General features: G+C 39.5%; 1 protein-coding gene and 1 long non-coding RNA gene across 3 annotated transcripts in view; both read left to right on the forward strand.

Annotated features, from left to right (window-relative positions):
• LOC127510050 (galactose-specific lectin nattectin-like) overlaps positions 1–21458 on the forward strand; it is a 97820-nt gene that overhangs the window by 73798 nt on the left and 2564 nt on the right. The gene's annotated exons all lie outside the window — the stretch shown is intronic.
• Positions 1079–20662, forward strand: LOC127510078 (uncharacterized). Its single transcript, XR_007929461.1, has 3 exons — positions 1079–1170; positions 19967–20048; positions 20411–20662. It is a non-coding gene; the product is annotated as an uncharacterized LOC127510078 (long non-coding RNA).

The following is a 21458-nucleotide window of genomic DNA, read 5'->3' on the forward strand; positions in this document are numbered from 1 at the left end:
TTTCTGGTTCCATTTGGAAACCCAGACCCCCAAACACTAGACCACCCCATGCTGCTGTTGATTTGTCTAACAGCAATGTTTTGCCATTATTTGTTTGTCTCACAGGAGCAACGTTGCAAAAAGTGTCCTCATGTGGTGCCCACCAGCATTGGTTCCGCCATAAGTGCCAAACTTACTGAAATTAGAGAGAAGAAGAAAACACAAAAACATCCGGAAACCTTTAATGGTCTTTGATGATTGATAGCCATGAGAAGTGTGTTCGAGGTATTTTGTTGTTGTGTTGTTGTTTTTTTTGTTGTTTTTTTGTGTTTGTGTGCATTTTGTCTTAGCAAAGTTCAATTTGATATCAAGTTGGAATTCTAAGTTACTCTTGTGCAGTATAATTTGATTGTGTCTCTTTGATTGTGTTGAAATAAAAGTATTTCTGATGCAAATTTGTGCAAGTAATTGACTGAAATCATATATGATTTGTATATGTAGGGATATTGTAATATTGACTGAAATCATATAAGATAATTATATGTAGAGATATAATAATATTATTGTTGTAATATGAAGAATTAGGTGGAAACATATAAAGCTTGAAGAACAGGCACACAATTTCCCTATTAAAAACATAAAATCTATAAAAATTCATATAAACAAATTATGCAAAATTTAAATAAATCCTATATGGCTAGCATATGATTCAATCTAAGAACTTTAAATGATTTGTATAGGAAATAACTGATATTCATACACATTTTCTACTAAAACCATACACCATTGCATACTGTTGTCATGTAAAACTCATATAAGACTTTTAAAGTATTCATATATGACCTAAAAATCCCCTACAAGTTGGATGTGTGATTTTTAGTATCAAAGTGGCCATAATCGGTCTGATTTTGTATATGACATGTATTGGACTTACATGAAACGCATAAGGTAATTCTGGCCAGTTTAAGTAAGGAAGATATATGGTTGCTGTATATGAAACAGGTTTTTTTCATATGGGCGATCCTTTCTGATTGGCTGACATGCATCTTACGTAACATGAGTACACTTATTTAAGCCCACAACGTAGTGGCAAAAGAATACATCAAAAGAATTCAAGAAAACAAGACACTTCTCTTATATACTATCCAGCAGAAACACTCAGTTTGCTGTTTGGAACACAGATTTCCTGAGGTTTGACTTTTTTTTACATTTACATTTATTTCACTTTTAGCTGACTAAAACCCATTTAATAATTTTTGATTTATGGGATGTTCTGGGAATGTTAGTTCTGTTGGAACATTCCCAGAACAGAGCTTAGTTTTTTTTTTTTTTTCTTTTTTTTGGTTATTCAGAATGTTGCTTATGTTTTATGTTGTTAGACGAATTAATGATTCCAAAATGCTCAATGCGGAAGCGCTTAGCATGTTTAATGCATTAGACAGTAGCTAATGTTGGAGGATACACCTTATCGATGATGCAAGCAGATGAGCCCAGAACGTGATTAAGTCATTTTGAAAAGTGATTATTTTTGGAAGACTTTTATTTTTGACGGGTGTTGAGGCTGTTGCACGTAGACGTGTGTGTTCAGTCATGTTCGATAAGGTTACCTCAATGGAAGTTTATCAGGGCTTAAGTCGGTTAAAGGATGTAATCACTGTTTTTGTGAACTTTGACCCGTGTTTCAGTTTAAGAGTTTTTTTTTCTTCGTATTGCTTTTCCCCGTGGATTGCATTAGCTGCTGGAGTGACGCAGTAACACGAGAACTGTGAGTGCATATAAAGTACAAATTTGCTTGATTAGAGACAATTTAAAATATTTGTTACATTTTTTACAGAGTTTTGTACTTCTTACATTTTGATTGAGAAGCAGAGTTATGGATTAAATAGATGCACAGATTGCAATTACCTTGGCCGATTGCGATTTTTTTTTTTTTTTTTTGTAAGTGTGACCTGCCAATGCTGATTTTTGCAAATTCTGATTTTCTTTCTATAAGAACTATTATTGACAGCATAACAAAAATCTACTTTTCTTCAATGCTAAATTTAATTTTCATAAAATGTTATCAGAAAAAACGGAAAAGCATAGCGCCAGATCACAGTCCAAACCAATGCTTATACATACAGTTTCTGGTGGTGCGTAGATCAAAAGATAAATCCAAGAAAAAAAAGAATGAAAGATCCGCACACGAGAATGAAGTCAATAAAGCTCCACCGAATTTATTGTCCAGAGGCCATAAAAAGTGCAAAAGTGCAAGTGCAAGTGCAAAGTGCAAAACGTTCATGAAGGGTTGATCCCGAAAATGTTTTGCACTTTGTATGCGTATATGCATGATTCCAAGCATACACCTGTATCCATTTAATAAGCTTATTACTGTAATCATTATAGAAAACAGGACCTCCAATGAACGCCATAAAGGTAAATAGATATACTCATAATCAAAGTTATACAACACTTTTAAAAAAACATTTCTCAAAAAAATATATAGGCTATTACTTTTCATATTTTCGAAATATCCTATCAATCTCCGAACCATCATAGCCTATGCGCTACGTCGGTGTGGGTTAAAGTCTCATCCTCAGCGAAGTCAAGGAGCTGCCAGAGCTATTCTGCATGAATTAAAAGACGAGCCATTCATCACCGCTAAGCTACAAGAAATCAGGGACAAACTTCTGGACAAATCCTGCGAGAAAGTCGTCAGCGAGACCGTTGATCTCTGGGAGGGTTTCTCTGTTGTGAATGGAGAGTAAGCAAGGCGTCATCATCATGGGTGTTGCATGGCCGTCTTCAAAACCCAATATCTCGAGAAAGATACGTTAGCTCTGACGCATAATGACGCTTACATCCGACAGAGTAAGACTTACTCAAACGCGTCGATCGAATGGCTCGAGTATGTAAAAAAGACTCGAAACGTTGATATTCACCACGCTGTAAACCATGGCGAGGTGTCAATCGGTCGTTACTTTTTAGACGGGTTCTACGAGTAGGGAGAGTCGAGATATGGATTAGAGTTTAACAGTTGCGTCCATCATGGGCATTCATGCCGCTTTGAACCCCATCAGCGACATCCTATGTCATTGGTACCTTATGGGGATCTCAGGAGACAGTTTGACGAAAAGGTCGAAATTCTACAGAATACCTACGGTTTGCAAATCGAGGTTCTTTGGGAATGTGAATCGGAGGAAATGAAGCGGTCCGATCCTTCTGTGAAGGAATTTATGAGTACTTATCCAACGCCCGAGAGACTGAAACCGAGAGAGGCGCTGTTTGGGGGCCGTACTAACGCTTATAAACTGTATCACAAAACGGTTGAGGGCGAGAGAATAAGTTACGTAGATTTTACCAGCTCATATCCGTTCTGTCAGGACGGATTTTGAACCGATCGAAAATTATTATGGTATTATCAAAGCCAGAGTTTATCCACCTCGTAAATTGCTACACCCAGTTCTCCCATACAGATGTGGTGGTAAACTTATGTTTCCGTTATGCCGTAAATGTGCACATGCTCAAAACCAGACAACGGACTGTACCCACACAGATGAAGAGAGAGCACTCACAGGGTGTTGGGTCAGTATCAAGCTTTTGAAAGCGATCGCGAAGGGTTACGTTATTGCTACAATCAATGAGGTTTGCCATTTTCCGCAACGGTCAGACACATTATTTTGTGATTACGTAAAGACGTAATCACGCGTCTGGTTACCCGCCAAACGTTGTCACTGATGCTGACAAAGAGTAATATACACGAATATTATGAAAAAAAGGGTATTTGCCTTGATCCCGAAAAGATCAGTCACAACCCCGCGCAGAGGGCTATCAATAAGCTATTGCTGAATAGCTTATGGGGAAGGTTCTCTATGAGGGAATCGTTAGCTCAAACTGGGCTTGTGAACGACCCTGAAGATTTCACCAGAATTGTTTTTGGCAGAACCGACACTCTGACTTATTTTACTTTTGTCTCAGACAACGTGGCTCTTGTCCAACATAGACCCCCAAAAGGGGAAGTTCGCCAGACTCGTGACATTAACGTGTTTGTAGGAGCTTTTACAACGGCGCACGCACGGCTTGAGTTGTACGAACTCATGGAGAAACTCGGCGACCGCTTGTTATACTCCGACACCGACAGCGTTATCTTTGTCTCTAGGGAGGGTGACTGGGACCCCCCTCTGGGAGATCATTTGGGGGAGCTGACGAATGAAATAGATGACAGAGATTATATTACAGAATTTTGCTCTAGCGGTCCGAAATCTTACGGATATCGCACAGCCAAAGGTAAAGCATGCATGCAAGGCTAAAGGTATAACGTTAAACGCAAAAAATTCCCAAGCTATTCTTATTGGTCTTATTGGTCTGGTTAACAACTATGTGACGTCACGCGACAGTTCGCAATGCATCCTAGCCCATACTGAAAACATTGTGAGAAATAAAAAGACTCTCACACTGCACAACAAATCAGTCATTAAAAGGTTTAAGGTGGTGTATAATAAACGCAGACTTTTGCCCGATTTCACCACGCTTCCTTATGGCTACTGATTCGACGATGCACAGGGGGGTCCGGGATGCTTCTGATTTTGATTTCAGACTTCAGCATCCATTTTCAGCGGTAATCAGTGGACCTTCTAATTCGGGGAAAAGTTATTTTGTAAAAAGTCTGTTGGAAAATGGCATGAATTTGATTTCTAAAAAATTGAAAACATTGTATACATTTACAGTTGTTGGCAGCCTCTGTATGATGAATTACTTAAAATGTATGACATTAATTTTGTGGAAGGAATACCCCAGAGTCTCAATGATGATGATTTATTACCCGTCAACAAAACAAATCTTCTGATTCTGGACGACCTGATGAACGAAGCGGGTGGAAACAATCAGGTCGAAAAGGTTTTCACTCAATTTGTACATCATCGTAATCTCAGCGCTATTTATATTGTGCAAAATTTATTCGCCCCAAGGTAAATCCAGTAGAACCATCAGCTTGAACACAAATTATATGATTTTGTTTAAAAACCCCCAGGATGCTAATCAAGTAGCGGTACTAGGATGTCAAATGTATCCTGGAAACACAAAATACTTTATGGAGTGCTATCAAGATGCTACCAGTCGACCTTACGGTTATTTAATGATAGACTATAAAGCAAAAACTCCTGAGCAATTCTGTCTCAGAACAGGATTGCTTTCCAACCATCAAGTGGTTTATCTCCAGAAAAAATGAAGAACGTGATCAGTCGTCATGTCTGCAAGACTTTGTAAACATCTACCATTGCTGAAACTGATACATAAAGCGACTCCTAAACAACGACACCTTATTTTACAATCGGCGTCCGATGAACTCATTTTAACATTGTGCGAAGTGGCTCTTAACATACTCTATGGTACGATTCCTATCAATCAACAGCAGTACCAAAAACTGAGAAGGAGAAAAAAGGAAATTAAATTTGTCATCAATAAAAAAATTGGTATATCTGCCAAGAAGCGAGTCTTTAATCAGACTGGAGGATTTCTTCTACCGCTCCTTAGCGTAGCAGTATCCTTTATTTCCAGCTTAATATCATCTCGACGTGGTTGAGGATGGAGTATGCTGAGAAAATGTATTTAGTGCCACAACATCAACTGGAAAAGCTGAAAAATGAGAATGTTCGCGAAAATATTCAGCAGGTTGTAGAGAACGATCTGGATAAGAAAAATCTTACTCAGGTCTGATTTGAATCAGTATGAAAAAGCCAAACTCTACACGAACATCCTGAGCAGGTTTTTGACGATCGTTAAACAAGGCGATCGGGAGAGTAACGTTTTAAAGTTGTCGCTACCCAATTCTGAACCCGACCGTAAAGACGAACAACCCCACACTGCTGTTGAAGACGACGGAGGTACGGATGACGTTGTGAGTGAAGTTCTGAAGAATGTGCCGTCAAGAAGTGTGAAAAACAGCCAGTACATATTAGACAAAATGTCTAAAGCTAAAGGACAGTGCATGGAACGAGTCGGGGGAGTTTGTGTTCAGGGGAAAAGCCATACCTGGGTTGCACATGGTCGATTTGATAAGAAATGTCACAGCACCACAAAAGGTGCGCAATGACAGAAGACCCCCAGGATGGTCGGAGTTTATTCACGCCTTTGCAGAGTTAAACATCCCATTTTCTACCGTACCGAATCATAATGTTAGACAGGCAATTAATTCTTTAAAGAGACCTGATACTGCTACAGCAGAATATGAAAGTCCTTCTGATATCGTTACAGCCGAACGTGAAAGGATTTCTAAAAAAACAAAAAGAAAAAAAGTGCGTAGGTCAACTGCTTCAGAAGATCCCATGTTCAAATCGCCATCTATCGATCGAAGTCAATGGTTAGAATTTTAAAATGTTTTGTTTGTTAATATTTGATTCATGAAATGTTGTGTATATGTTCTGTCTGCTTAAAATTTGAAATAAAAACACAATAAAAAGATTTCAGTTTTAAGTCTTTATTTATAATCAATGCAAATTGAAAACTCAAACATGGTTCATATGAGTATTACACGTTTGCACGCACTGAATACATGAAAATTTTTCATTACACTCATTCGGTTTTAATCTTTTCACAAAGTACGCTACCATTTTATCATTTTTAATATAATCGTCACTATACAACTTCAACACATCGTTATAGCCACATCCGTTGATCAAATGATACAGAAAAAACACAAAGTGTTGCCTGCAAGTATCTGATGTGAAATCCTGCACACGTCTGGATGAATATACTACTTCAGACGAGTTGGTTAGCAGAAAGTTTTTGATGGCTCCTGGAAAGCAGTCGCTGTCAGGGGGATTTCCAAAACTGTCAAAAAAATACCCGGTACCGCCGCTATGTAAATAAACAGCCAACCAGTGTTCACCTGGCTGCAGTGCGGGGTGAGTGTTAATTATTGCGGTGGATGGTGAGTTCCTTAATGGCGTTTCAGGTAATTGATCGCTCGGGAGCACCCCGAGAAAATGAACGTTGCATGAAATTTTGTCCATGATACCGGTGAGCTGTACAGTGTTAATTTCAATAGTAATTGACCAGGACCTGTCTGCGGTTAGAGACCTCAATGACTGTCGAAAACTGTCGAATACAGCATAGACTAATAAATTAATAGTATGTGGCAATGGCTGTCTGAAGCGGCCCTCGAGTCTGATGTTGCCTGACTTGATGAACGATATGTGCTGACCGCACTCTTCGTCAGGAGTGAGGTTGAAGGCAGAAAGGGTGTATCCATTCAGAAAGTCATCCCCGTCGATAGAGAGCGCTTGGTTTTTAAGATGTCTTCCAGATGCCATAGCCAGCTGATAAAATTCTCGTACCACCGCTCCCAATTCAAAATTCGGTTGTAGCGGCTTGGCGGGAAATTGCTGCCCGTCGACGTAGACTGCTAGGAACTCCAAATTGTAATGTTTGAACGCGAAAGGGTTTTTATTGTAGGCTTCTGTGAATGCGTCGTTATTGACCATAGCCAGAACGATCGATTTTGGTAGTGTTCCTAAAAACAAATTTTCTTGATTTGAAACACAGGACCCCGCTGGTATGGGGAAATTTTTTAGACAAACTCGGTCTGTCGGGTACTTTGCAGTAGTCGATAGCAAAGCCTGGGCATGCCCCAGTCTCACAGGGGGTGATACAGAGACTTTCTTGACAAATAGGCTCGCTGACATAATATTTAATTTGTACGCTGCATCGCCGTCCCACATCAGACAGAATTCGTCTTTGGCTCTGATCATCCGCAGTTTAATGTCAACACCATTCAACATCAATTTTAATACTGTGAATAGGAGCCAACAGTTCCACCACTCTGCTGTTCGCTGTGTAGGAGGCCCTCTTTGTCAGCCCCCGGTTATGTCCGCCGGGGTCAGTTGCGTCCATATGACCGGCTGTGTCTTTGTAAAACAAGCCGGCAGAGAAAAGCAATTCCAGCACATCTTTACTGTAGTTGATCAGACTCTTGAAGATACATCGATAAGGATACGTGCTCGAACTCTGAGATATCAAACGATCACCCAGGCTCACATCGACTTGTGAAAATATAGTAGCTCCGGGGTAATTTATCAGGCCGACCTTGGCGTCGTCTGGTAAATCGGCACCATTAGGTCTTGTGATTTTAAGACGTAGATACAGTAGCGTGTTATTTAGGTCAACATAATCGTTGCCATTCCCTGCTATAAAAAACTCCAAAGGTAAGGTGTCCGATATAGCCGATAAAGGAGGTACTTCTAAATATCCGTTTTTCTCAATCAGACTTGATGCACTCTCCTGACATGCGGTGGAGTAATGCCATGTTAGAATATGGTTCTTTTAACCGATACGTTTCGCTTTACAGTCTTCTTACGCTTTCTGCGCACGACTGAATGTTTCTTGGATCTACGCTTTGTTTTCTTCTTTATCGAATGACCACGCCTCCTTATACCCGGTGGTTTAGACATTCTCTTACGAGCCATGACCATCAAACAACACGTTTGAGACAACGTCGGATACTATACCATCCCGTGGGGGTTGTAATACGTCATTTTTAAAAAATGTATTGTTCCGATGGTTTAAAGTGTAGTTTTACGACGACTTTGCCGTAAGAAAATGGTATTTCGTGGTTTTGGTCGTCCTTCAGTTCGATGGTAATATCTGTGATGAGCTCCTTGTTGACCGATGTGTAATGCGGTTTGTCGTATCTAACACTGACGGTGTCGTTGTTTTCACCCGTTATATGTACACATCTCAAAAGGGGGACATACGAATCACCGACCGATTGATATTGGATAATGTCGGTGTAAACATACATAGTATAGAAACCCGCGTTGATATCGGCTTGATGAGGAGCGTATGTAGTTTGACTCGTCGTAAAATTAGCATCTTTATGGTAGGCCGAACGGTCGATAGCATCATCCGGATTCATTCCTAAAATAGTGGCGAGTTTCCCAGAGAAGGTTACTGAGATGTTAGGTCTCGCAACCAGATACACTTTGTTTTTTAAAGGATCGTGAGTCAATACAGCCATCGGTACGAGAACATTAGTTATCGCACGGGCCACGTCACGAACGTTTGCGTAGTACCCACCGTCTATTTGTACCTTCCTCGATACAGAAAACCCTGATAATTCTTTAAATGGTGTGACGTCAGGTCTAGGTTGTGTATGTTTCGGGACTGGTGCGGGGGAGGTGTTTAGGGCGAAAATTCCATCATCATCATTAAAGGAATACCAACTTCTAGGATATTCAATTTCAACGAGTGTGACCTCCCATTTACCTTTCAAGTTGATAGGACTCGCTAACCTTGTTCTGTAACTAGAGATACGATTTTCTGGATAAATCGACAAAGAAGCGTTGCACGGCAGCGTAACGTAGAATCCGTTGTCGCCCATGGTACCCCGTTTACTCAAATGATCTAATCCTGTATGCGTTCAAATGTTTTAAGGCGATTGCAAGTCCACCAGAGCTTTTTTGTCAACATAACTATTAAGTTTCGACGGCCATCCTAACCATTTCACAAAGACAAGCGTAGATCTCCCCTTTTTTTTTACCCCTATAATCTTTTCCACCTTAAATGCTTTGTTTTTGCTCACGATTATTTTTTGTAACTCTTTTTCATAAAAATCTCTGTCGATGACCTCCCCGTCATAATCAGACAGTCTGTAAACAGGCGGCTGGCGCGGAATACATGAGGATATTGTGAAAAATTCTTCTGTGTAGTTCTGTTTATATCCTTTGGTGAACTGACCTCTCACTTTAGAAATTCGAACAACGTCTCCGACTTTATATTTAAAAATGGCTTTTTCATTCTTCTTTATATCTCCGTACAGATTTTGAAACACCACACCCTCATTTTCTTTGTTGACATCTACCGGTCTCATCCTAATACTACGATGATAACTGGTGTTGTAGCCCTGCATAATATCTTGTAAAACATCCACGTAACGTCGGGAATTCGTAGCCGTTAAAAATCGCCACATTCTACTTTTTAGTGTTCTATTAAATTGTTCCACGATGCTGGCTTTCAAATCAGTAGCTGTTGTGAAATGATTAATGTCATGCTTTTTCATCACATCTTGAAAATGTTTGTTAAAAAATTCCTTCCCCTGGTCCGTCTGCAATTTCTGCGGCACACGTCCATCTCCGAGTATAGACTCAAACGCTTTAGTCACCTCAACCCCACTCTTATTCTTTAACGCTCGAGCCCATGCGTACTTGCTAAATACATCGATGCACGTTTGCAAATATTTATTATTATCATTATCCTTGGAATAGGCAGACATGTCCATGAGATCCGCTTGGAACTGGGTATCCACTCCGTATACTACGACTCTATTACGTTTGTATTTTATGGGGGCTGTTCTGTGTAATGTGTATGCATCTTCCCCGGCTAACCATTCCGAAACCTCTTTATTGGTTAGACGTACTCCACTATCCTTTAAGACAGAGTCTTTTAATCAATTTTTACCACCTAAAGAACCAGGGTTAGACGGTGTGTAATAAACTTTTTTCATGAGCTCCGACATGTTGTCGTTTCAACACGAGTGCAAAAATAAGTCAAACACTTCAATCTTTTATTAAAAATATTAAAAACAGGATACATAATGACAACATACCATAGGTGATAAAAGAATAAATTGAATTGCGATTACATAATGACAGCATGCTCTAATAAGAATAAAAGAATACATTGAAATGGGTTACAAACTAAGTAAAACGATATAATGACATAAGATGTAGTCTAGCCAGAAAGATACATAATGACAACGTGATCAAAGTAAAAAGTAATAAATGAATTAAATGAAATAGTATCGCGTACTAAGTAAAATGAGACAAATGTTATAAGGAGAACAGCTGTAGTCTAGCCATAAAGATACATTAGTTGTGCTCTAGCCAGAAAAGAAAATCTCTGCAACCCTTAAAATCATGGTCTAGGATATGGTTGACTGTTGTTTCGATAATATCGTTAATGATAAAAGCTTCTACGTTGCGTTTTGAACGCAATGAGACACATATGTCCATTACATATGTCCAGATACAGAGGATGTCGACAGTACGGAACCCGCTACCTGTTTCATAAATCACATCCAAAACTTTTTGTATCGTCACGGTGTATGGCTCCGTCCCTTCAATGCAAATGTCTATCAATTCATCCCATGAATCAGCTACACCTCTTATAAGATACGTGTTTTTCTTGAGATTTCTTAGACTTGTGTGTTCATCGTCGTCATCATCATCAACCTCGGGGTTGGATGCATCATCGACGATCTTTTTCAGCAATCCGATCAGCTGCCTTTTGTAATGACCTTTAAACAAAAATTCTATGATAAACTTTTTGGGGCATACACCACCCATGATGATGACGCCTTGCTTACTCTCCATTCACAACAGAGAAACCCTCCCAGAGATCAACGGTCTCGCTGACAACTTTCTCGCAGGATTTGTCCAGAAGTTTGTCCCTGATTTCTTGTAGCTTAGCGGTGATGAATGGCTCGTCTTTTAATTCATGCAGAACAGCTCCGGCAGCTCCTTGAATTCACTGAGGATGAGACTTTAACCCACACCGACGTAGAGCATAGGCTATGATGGTTCGGAGATTGGGTTTAAACAGTCTGTGGGTCAGCTCGTCAAAGTGTGTGTCGAAGAAGTATGTGGGGGGCTCAAACAGGCGGGAATGTTGTAGTTGGCTCGGATGATTTATCACACAACCTTCGCAGTCCTCCTTCTGCTTAATGTCAATGAGGTGTTGCAGTAGCACTACGATCGTAGCTTTTACGATTTTGAATCCTACAGTGGTGAAGCAGCCGTCTGGGGCGTCGAAAGCCTTATCAGTCAGTGTAGATGTACTTTCACCCTGATCAGTCAGAAAACTCATGTGGTCTTCATGAGAAGTTTAAAAAGCTTGAAGGATAATGTTTTCCCTCTTTTCATCAGTCATTTTAGTGGCTGTTTTAGATCATGTTCGCCTTTCTCCGTAGCGTTTTACTATCCTCAATAAAATCCAAATGGGTCGCACATTTTATCATAGGAACGGCTCGTGCAAATCTTAACACTTTTGGAGCGCGCTGGTGAACGCGCTTACGGTGATTCGCACGCCACTTTTTGGTTCTGCGCATAATTTTTGGTTCCAAATTTTTATCAGTTTTACTGGTAGTCCACTGTATGAAGAATTTTTGGGTATAATTTGTCACAGTTTACTTTATTTTGCTATCCTCACTAACATAAATGAACTATAGTGTCCTGCACCCACTAGTAAAAATATATCAAAAATTATATCTAGTGTCTGAATATTTTTTGGTTTGACTGTAATTATTATACAAACCCGATTCCAAAAAAGTTGGGACACTGTACAAATTGTAAATAAAAAAGGAATGCAATGACACCCACAACAAAATTACAACAATCATATCATATATGAGCATGTAGATACACATGCACAATCATCTAATCAACATAAAAGAACTTAAAAACATACACAAGCCATTTTAAGATGGGAAAATAGAAATGACCTAAAGCAATAAAATGAAGTAATGAAGTAAAATGAAGTTGTTCCAATCAGAAGGGGCTTTATGCATAAAAGACCTTCGTCCGGTTTTACTAAAAATTCTGAGGGACAAAAAAGAAAGGAAATTGTTCATATCTTAGTGAATAAGATGATCCATATGGATCTATATGTGTTGCTGGACTGGCTCAGAATTGGAAAGACACGAGACTGACCGACCGAGCATGCGTAAAATCAGATACTGTTTCAGATATGAAGGACAATCAAAATAAACACATTTAAAAAGAAACAGAAGCCAATGAAATTGTCTTCTTGAATTTAGGGTGTAACCAATTAAGCATTTCATACATATGACAGTGATGAGTATGATATGGACATCTTAACACAAATCTACACAAAGAATTATAAACCACGTTAAGAGGCTTCAATTAAGTATCAGAGGTATTTTGATATATGATATCAGCATAATCTATAAGAGGTAATAATACCTGAGAAATAATTATTTTCCTAACTTGGCATTTAAGACAATTGATTAAACGATAAAGTAAATGCAAACAACTGTATATTCTATTAACAATATAATCAATATGAGGCTTAAAAGTAAGTTCAGGATCAACCCAAAGACCAAGATATTTAAATGAATCAACATTTTCAATAAGTAATCCATCGTCAAAAGTAATATTCAAAACAAAAGGAAACGAACGACACCGTCGTATACCAAATAACATACAGCAAGACTTCTTCTTATTCAATATAAGCATATTATTATGAAACCATTTTTGGACCAAATTAAAATCAGATTGCAAAGAGTTCTGGATTTGCAACAAATCAGAATTAGTGGTGTAAATAACAGTATCATCGGCATAGAGATGTATAGAGCAATTTAAGCATATTTGAGATAGCTCATTAATAAAAATAGAAAAAAGTAATGGTCCCAAAGGGGAACCTTGCAGAACACCTCTATCAACAATCAAACAATCGGACTGAAAACCTTGCAATGCAACATACTGACGCCTGTTATGCAAATAAGCATTAAACCAAAGAAGGGCATTTCTAGTTAAACCAATAGAAGACAATTTATCAAGAAGATAATGATTAACCATATCAAAAGACTTTGAAAGATCAATGAAAATAGCACCAGTAGCTTGGCCTTTGTCAAATGATGAGAACACATCATTTGTAAATTTTAAAAGAGCAATAGTAGTAGAATAATTTGGTCTGAAACCAGACTGAAATGGTGATAGAATATTCAGTGAACTCATATAGGATGATAATTGATTAAACATAAGTTTCTCCAAAATTTTCATAAAAGAACAAATAATAGAAATTGGATGGTAATTGTTCATATCAGATGATTCACCACCTTTGAACAAAGGAGTAACTCTAGCACATTTCCATATAGAAGGAACAGAACAAGTTGACAAAGACAAATTAAATAAATCAGCAAGAGGATACATAAGTACATGAGCAGCAGATATAACAAAATTGGCTTCCAAGCCATCAGGACCCACAGAACTATTAGCATTTAGATCACATATAGCATAGTAAACATCAACAGGCATATTTTTTTTTTAAAGGAAAATGAACCAAAATAAGTAGTGGGATTTAAAGAACAGGTAATACTATTAAAGTCGAAACACTGAGAACCGCAGATAGAGAAAAAATACTGATTAAAAGCTTGAGAAATAAGTAAAGGATCAGAAATAGAATCATTATTCAGTTGAATATTTTTAATTACATTTTTATTAGATTTATTAAAGAGTTTCAACTGATCCCAAAACTGTTTAGATTTATGAAAATCATGCAAGAAACGATCCTTAAAATAATTAGCTTTAATAAAGCTTTTAATAAACCCACATAAAACGTCAATAATAAAAAAAGAATAGAATCATAAGATTATATTCATAATAGTAAAATTGTGTATTTCCATGCAGCGAGAGTGATAGGGAATGCGTTATACTCGCATCTCAGCAGTGGCTGGCTGGACTGAGCGTCAGTAGCAACCAGTTGAGATCACGGTCATTTGACTGCTTTAATTGGGATAAACCCACCTAAAACGTCAATCATACAAAAGAATAGAGTCTTAAGATTATAATCATAATAATAAAAGTGTATTTCCATGCAGTGAGAGTGATAGGGAATGCGTTATACTCTGCCAGCCACCAGACCGAGTGGCAGCTGCCACCAGCCACTGACAGGTCACGTGACCTGTCAGTGGCTGCTCCTGCCAGCCAGTTGAAGATTGAACCCCCTCTCACTTTTGCACTTTTTATGGCCTCTGGACAATAAATTCGGTGGAGCTTTTTTGACTTCATTCTCATGTGCGGATCTTTCATTCTTTTTGATCATAAAATGTTATTAAACATTACAATGTTCTACAGTATGTGCGTTGTAAATCTGTTAATCATTCAAACGAGGGAACATTGTGCACACGATTTAGCGAATTATCATGTGCAGAGCTCCACACGTTATTGCCTGTGTTGCTGGACTGGCTCAGAATTGGAAAGACATGAGACTGACCAACCGAGCATGCGTAAAATCGGTTGATTCCAGTCCCTGGCTGGTTGATCAATGCATCTACTTTTAATGTTTAACATTATTTTCCATGAATGGCATCAGCGTTGGTCAGTGCAGTGAATCAATGCCATTGAAACTGTTAATAATACTGGTCAGCTGACCCTTGTAAAGTAGAGATGAAAGTTAAAATAATCAACATCTATCTTTGAATGAATCCGCGTTCATTGAAGGAACGGTTTGATGATTTGCTCAAAGACAGTCCCAATGTAACTGCACTGAGTGACAGTCTCTCTAGAACACACAAAGACAAGCATTGCTGATACTGGAGAAATATCAGCAGAAAGCCTCTCGTCAAGTGAGATTCAAGGTTTGGAACTAACTGTTATACATAACAATAGCCTAATGAGCTTATTGTCAGGTTTATGTTGTTATTTGGACCGTTATTTTGACATTCTTTTCTGTTTACTTCACTTCCTGTTTCAATGCTCTGTTTAGTTTTGGTTTCATTTGTTAGTGTATATGTCCTTGTTTTCATGCCCGCTGACCACATCGTAACACCTATTCATATAAGTAAATAAATAATAAATGCCGATAATACAGCACATCACGCTATTGAGCCACTCAAAATTACTGCAAGGGTAATTATCGCCCTGACAGTCTTGTCCGTTTTGTCTCTGTTCAATGTTTCCAAGTTTTGTCTTGTGCCTGAGCACATGGCTTTGTCTTTGTTTGTGTTGGACATGTGCTCCTCTTGTCCCGCCTCCTTGTTTTCAGTTACCACTCCCCATTGTTTAGTCCTTGTCAAGTTCTAGTTGGCCTGATTGTGTTCACCTGTTCCTCATGTGCTCTGCTCCCTTTATATTGTGCTTCCTTCCCTCATGTCTTTGCTGGTTTGTTGAGTTCATTTTGTTTCTCACAGATCTTGTCAGTCAGTGCTAGATTTAGTTCCCTGCAAGGTTGCAGGGAACTATTGTTTGTAAAACTATTGTTTTATTTCTTTGTCTTTTGAATCTTGTCGTGTGTGTGTGTGTCTTGTGTTGGTTCCTGCCCTGCGTCCTGTTCCACCCTCATTGACTCTCCTGTCCTGCAGTCACTCTAGTGCTGGTTTCATCTCACCAATGCCAAGCCTCTGGTTCCTTGAGCCGCTGTCAAGTTTCCACCATTGGCATAGAGCCTGGAGTTGTCTCATCCCTGACCAGCCTGTTCTCCTGCCCTAATGTTTGGACTGTGTTCCTGCCTCACCTGTCTTGTGTTTTGTCTTTTGTTAAAAAATATCACCTGCTCATTCTGCGTCTGGGTCCTTCCTTCTCAGAATCCTGACAGAAACAGCCCTATGTATGGACAGGCAAATATGATGGCTTGTAAATTATATATGTGTACAGATTATGTTAAAATAGCTCTTTTTTAGAGCTTACTGTACTTCTCTTTCACCACTTACTTGTGTAAATATAGTAACGCTAAAATGAAAAAGCTCCAGTTGGCATGTAATGATGCTTTAAGAATTTTGCTTAAGCTCCCAATGTGGATATGTGCAAGCCAGATGTTTGTATCTAATAATATTCCTACTATGCATGCTTGTCAGCCACCAGCTCAGTCACCTTCCCCGCACTACATTTCCCAGCATCCCTCCTGATCCACACCTGCACCCAGTCAGCTCATCATCTCATTACATGGATTCCCTGTACCTGCCCATCATTACCTACACACTCTATAAAGACTCTCTTCTCCTGCACTCTCTTGTCTGGTATTGTTGATATGTATCACTACGTCTAGTGTACGTCAACTTGTACGACAATCTCCACGACCCTACCCGTAACTTTAGCTACTTACCAGTGATCTTGATTTATCTCCTGTCTTCTGTTCCTTGTGTTGTTTCCCTGATTCTCCACTCAGCCTGCATCACCGTCTTCACTGCACCTTCAATACATGGACTGTATTACCACCAGCTAAGTTCACCATCTGCCATTCAGTGACTGTTTCCTCTTACCTGTTTATGTTTTGCCCAATTCTATACTACCTCCAATAAAGCACTGTTTGTTTGCTGCTCACCTCATCTGCCCTCTTCTGTGTGCGTGACAATGCTGTGTTAAGGAATTATATGTATAATTTCATATGTATAATTTCAATACTGGAATTTCTAACTTTGATCTGATACCTTGAAAAATATCGATATTTGATACCATTCTCAATACCCCAGGGAAAAAACTACCACAACAATCAGGCCTTAAAATTGTAATTATCTAAAGATAAAGGCTAGAGCATGACAATGAGGTATATTTTCACATGAACAAAACCACCTTGAGGTAGTGCACTTGTCATACATAAGGCAATAAAATGCGAAAAAAAAAAAAAAAAAAAAAAAAACAGGACAACCTTTTCTATTTTCACAAAGTGTGCGAACAGTCCTTAAAGCAATGTCTGGCCCGTTTCCGCAGCCAGATTATTTTGGCCACGTTCACACTGTCAGTTTCTGGGATTGACAACCACATTTACTTACAGGTGTGAGTCTTGAAATGTCCCGTTCACATCAGTAACCCTTTATAAGCTACACACACACACACACACACTCACACACTGCTGAGTATTGTTTCTGCCTTGTTCCCGTGTATTTCCATCTGTTCCTTGTTCTGCCTAGCCTAGCCTGTGTTTTTGACCCTGGACTGATTCCTTGTTGATGATCGTTTGCTGCCTGCCTTGTCCATTGCCTGTGTTTGGATTACTCTTTTGCCTTGCCTTCTTGTTACTGTTTGCTGGTGTTTGACCTACTGCCTGTACGACTACGCTCTTCTTATGATTAAAGCCTGCACATTGAGCTCCAACTCCGTTGTCCCGCTCCATACATTACAGAATACTCAGCCATACCAAGATCCAGCGGCTTTTATGAGCGTTTCCAGTCCAACCATGGATCCAGTCACCCAGCTACTATGCCTTCGGCAAAGAGACTTATCCATTGAGGAATATGTTCACCAATTCTGTGAGTTATCGTTTCAAGTTCCATTTGACGATGTGGCTTTGAAAGACATTTTCCGTTTTGGACTAAATGAGCCCATAAAATCCTGGTTTCCTGAAGGGAAGTTCAATTGCAGTCTAAGAGACTTTTTGGACTATGCCCTAATTTTATGTGGTTCATCTTTCACCGTGGGGAAAACAGAACTTTAAGAACCCAAAGAATTTTTTGGGGGAGGGCAGCGGAGCTTGTATCGTTGCAAAGTTCTATGCCTTCCACCTTGATTATCGCAACCCTGATACTCTCTGCACTTCCAAATCCAGTAATTTCCTCACCAGAGCCTGTTCACGTGATGGCTGCATCGGATTCTGTTCCTGTATTTGCAGCCATTCCTGAGCCTCGTCACGGTCTCAGCAGATCTTCTAGAGCCTCGTCATGTCTCAGCAGGTCTTCCAGAGCCTCGTTATTTCTCAGCAGATCTTCCAGAGCTTCGTCACATTCCAGCAGATCTTCTAGAGACTCGTCACGTCTCAGTAGATCTTCGGAGACTGCAGCGCTGGCCATTATGGCCACATCGAATCCAATCCATGAATCCGCTCCAGAGCCCGCTCCAGTCCATGAATCCGCTCCAGAGCCCGCTCCAGTCCATGAATCCGCTCCAGAGCCCGCTCCAGTCCATGAATCCGCTCCAGTCCATGAATCCGCTCCAGAGCCCGCTCCAGTCCATGAATCCGCTCCAGTCCATGAATCCGCTCCAGAGCCCGCTCCAGTCCATGAATCCTCTCTAGAGACTGTTTCAGTCCATGAATCCGCTCCAGAGCCCGCTCCAGTCCATGGGTTCACTCCTGAGCCAGCCCATGGGTTCACTCCTGAGCCTACTTCAACCTATGAGTCCAGTCCAGTGTCTGTCCCAGTCCTAGAATCTAGCCTCGTGGTCGTCCTTGAGTTTCCTGTCTGTCTTGACACGACCACAGAGGTCATCCCTGAGTTTCCTGTCTGCCTTGACACGACCACAGAGGTCGTCCCTGAGTTCCCTGTCTCCATTGGGGAATTGTGGGACTCCATTTCCCACAATTCCCCACCTAGGAACCAATAATGCACTCACACCTGTTTCCCATCAGTGACCTTTTATAAGCTGCACTCACACACACATTGCTGAGTATTGTTTCTGCCTTGTTCACGTGTATTTCTGTCTGTTCCTTGTTCTGCCTAGCCTAGCGTGTGTTTTTGACCCTGGACTGATTCCTTGTTGATGATCGTTTGCTGCCTGCCTTGACCATTGCCTGTGTTTGGATTACTCTTTTGCCTTGCCTTCTTGTTACTGTTTGCTAGCGTTTGACCTACTGCCTGTACGACTACGCTCTTCTTATGATTAAAGCCTGCACGTGGATCTCCAACTCCGTTGTCCCGCTCCCCTACATTACAGTAATAGTCTGTCACAGGCAATTCTAGTTGCATTTTTCATCAATTAGCCTAAATTCTAAAAAAAATATCCTTTGACTATGTTCTGGCCCGCCATCTAGTGGCAATTTTTTATTATTATTTTTTTATTAATTTTTTTTTTTCTTGGCCCGCTGCCAAACTTAATTGCCGTCTCCTGTCTTAAAGGATTAGTTCACTTCAGAATTAAAATTTCCTGATCATTTACTCACCCCCATGTCATCCAAGATGTTCATGTCCTTCTTTCTTCAGTCAAAAAGAAATTATACTTTTTGAGGAAAACATTCCAGGATTTTTCTCCATATATTGGACTTCACTGAGGTTCAACTTGTTGAAGGTCCAAGTTGGTTTAAATGCAGTTTCAAAGGGCTCTACACAATCCCAGAAGAGGAATAAGGGTCTTATCTAGCGAAACTATTGCTCATTTTCTAAAAAAAAAACAAAAAAAAACTACTTTTTAACCACACATGCTCGTTTTGCACTGGCTCTGTGATCCACCAAGTACAAACTATATAAAAACATTGTTTGTACACATTGATCTACTGAACTGGTTCTTGTCACAAAAATACAAAACTTTGTAAATTATTTATGTATAATTCTGTTTTAAAATCTATGCAGAGTTCCAGTGTTCTCTGAGAAACAATGGTGGTCTGGACTGTCTATCTGTCTCTCTGTCTTCTGGTAGCTTTGAATGCTTCAGGTAAGACCATTATTCCACACATCACATCATAACTTATTTCAACATGAATTGAAGCACATCTGGGACTCTGTAATGACTGATCAGAATCCAGTAATGGAATGATTTAATACAGTATGTGCACCTGAGTTTGTCTCTGAATTATTATGATAATATTAAGACAATAAAACAACAATAATTATCATTGATAATTATCTGATCATTATATCAGCTAAAGTTGATTCATATGAATGATTTTTTATATTATTTATTTTGACAATAAAATATGCCTGTTATAATTTGCAGTGTATATTTATTAGTAGTTGTAGTAGCACTACTGCTACTAGCAGTTCTGTTTTAAAAATGTGTATTTCTTTCTTTTTAAGTGGAAACACGTCCTGTTGGAGGTAAAGAATGTGGCGGTAAGTCTTCTATTGTCTTCTACTTCTCTTGTCAGTGTGTATGTATAGTACAGTAAAAAAGTCCAAAACCTGTGCATTTCTCCACCTTAACAAGTGTGTGTAACACCTGATGATCATGTTCTCCAGCATGCTTTAAAAATGTTTTAAAGAGCATCTTAGAAGCTATTTTAAATCCTTTGTTTATTTAAGGTACACTATGTAGCTTTTTTGTTCAAAATAAATAAAATTAAAATGAGTCAATACATCATCAGTCCTTCTTACAAAATGTGATTCACTGATTCACTATGGTAAGTCTATTATAAGTGTTTATATCTTAGACCTGTTGGAATGGTTTTCCGACATACATCACTCGTGTGTGCGTGTCTCGTCACATCCGTAAATAGAGAAAAGTTGCTCCGGCCGCTTTGACGTGTGTCTGGTGTGGGAGTGGCACAGGTTAGCTGTCACAAGAGCAAGAAAGGAAGAGATGAAGCAGCTGAATCTCCAACCTCTGGGGAATTGCCCATTTTAAACAAACAGTGAACAGAGGAGAGTCTGCTAGAGAAAAGAGGACACAACAGAGGGGGGGCAATGCGACCGCAAAGGACACTTTCACTTCCGCGATCAAAGGGGCAGGGGCTCAAACCACACCCCACCCCCCCCGTGCACGCCACTGATGTGAAGCCAAAGCACGACCAAAACAATGTTGCATGACTTTTTGTTTTTTTAACCGGTAAAGGGCCAAATGTTACATAGTGTACCTTTAAATGAAAGTTATTAATTTAATTACATGAAAGGTCATTAACAGTAATAACATAATAACAAACAAAACTTCCATTTAACAGTCTGTAAGGAAGGATGGTCTGCCTTTGGATGCAGATGCTTCAAGTTTTTCAATTCCCAAAACACATGGGCTGGAGCCGAGGTATGATACATTCAGCTTCTAATATGACATACAAATCATATAAGAATATTCTTGGATTAACTCTGTAAACATCTGTGACACCTGTCAGTTATCACAGGAAAGTAATTT

Source organism: Ctenopharyngodon idella, chromosome 3 (genome assembly GCF_019924925.1).
Source record: "Ctenopharyngodon idella isolate HZGC_01 chromosome 3, HZGC01, whole genome shotgun sequence".
NCBI lineage: Eukaryota > Metazoa > Chordata > Actinopteri > Cypriniformes > Xenocyprididae > Ctenopharyngodon > Ctenopharyngodon idella.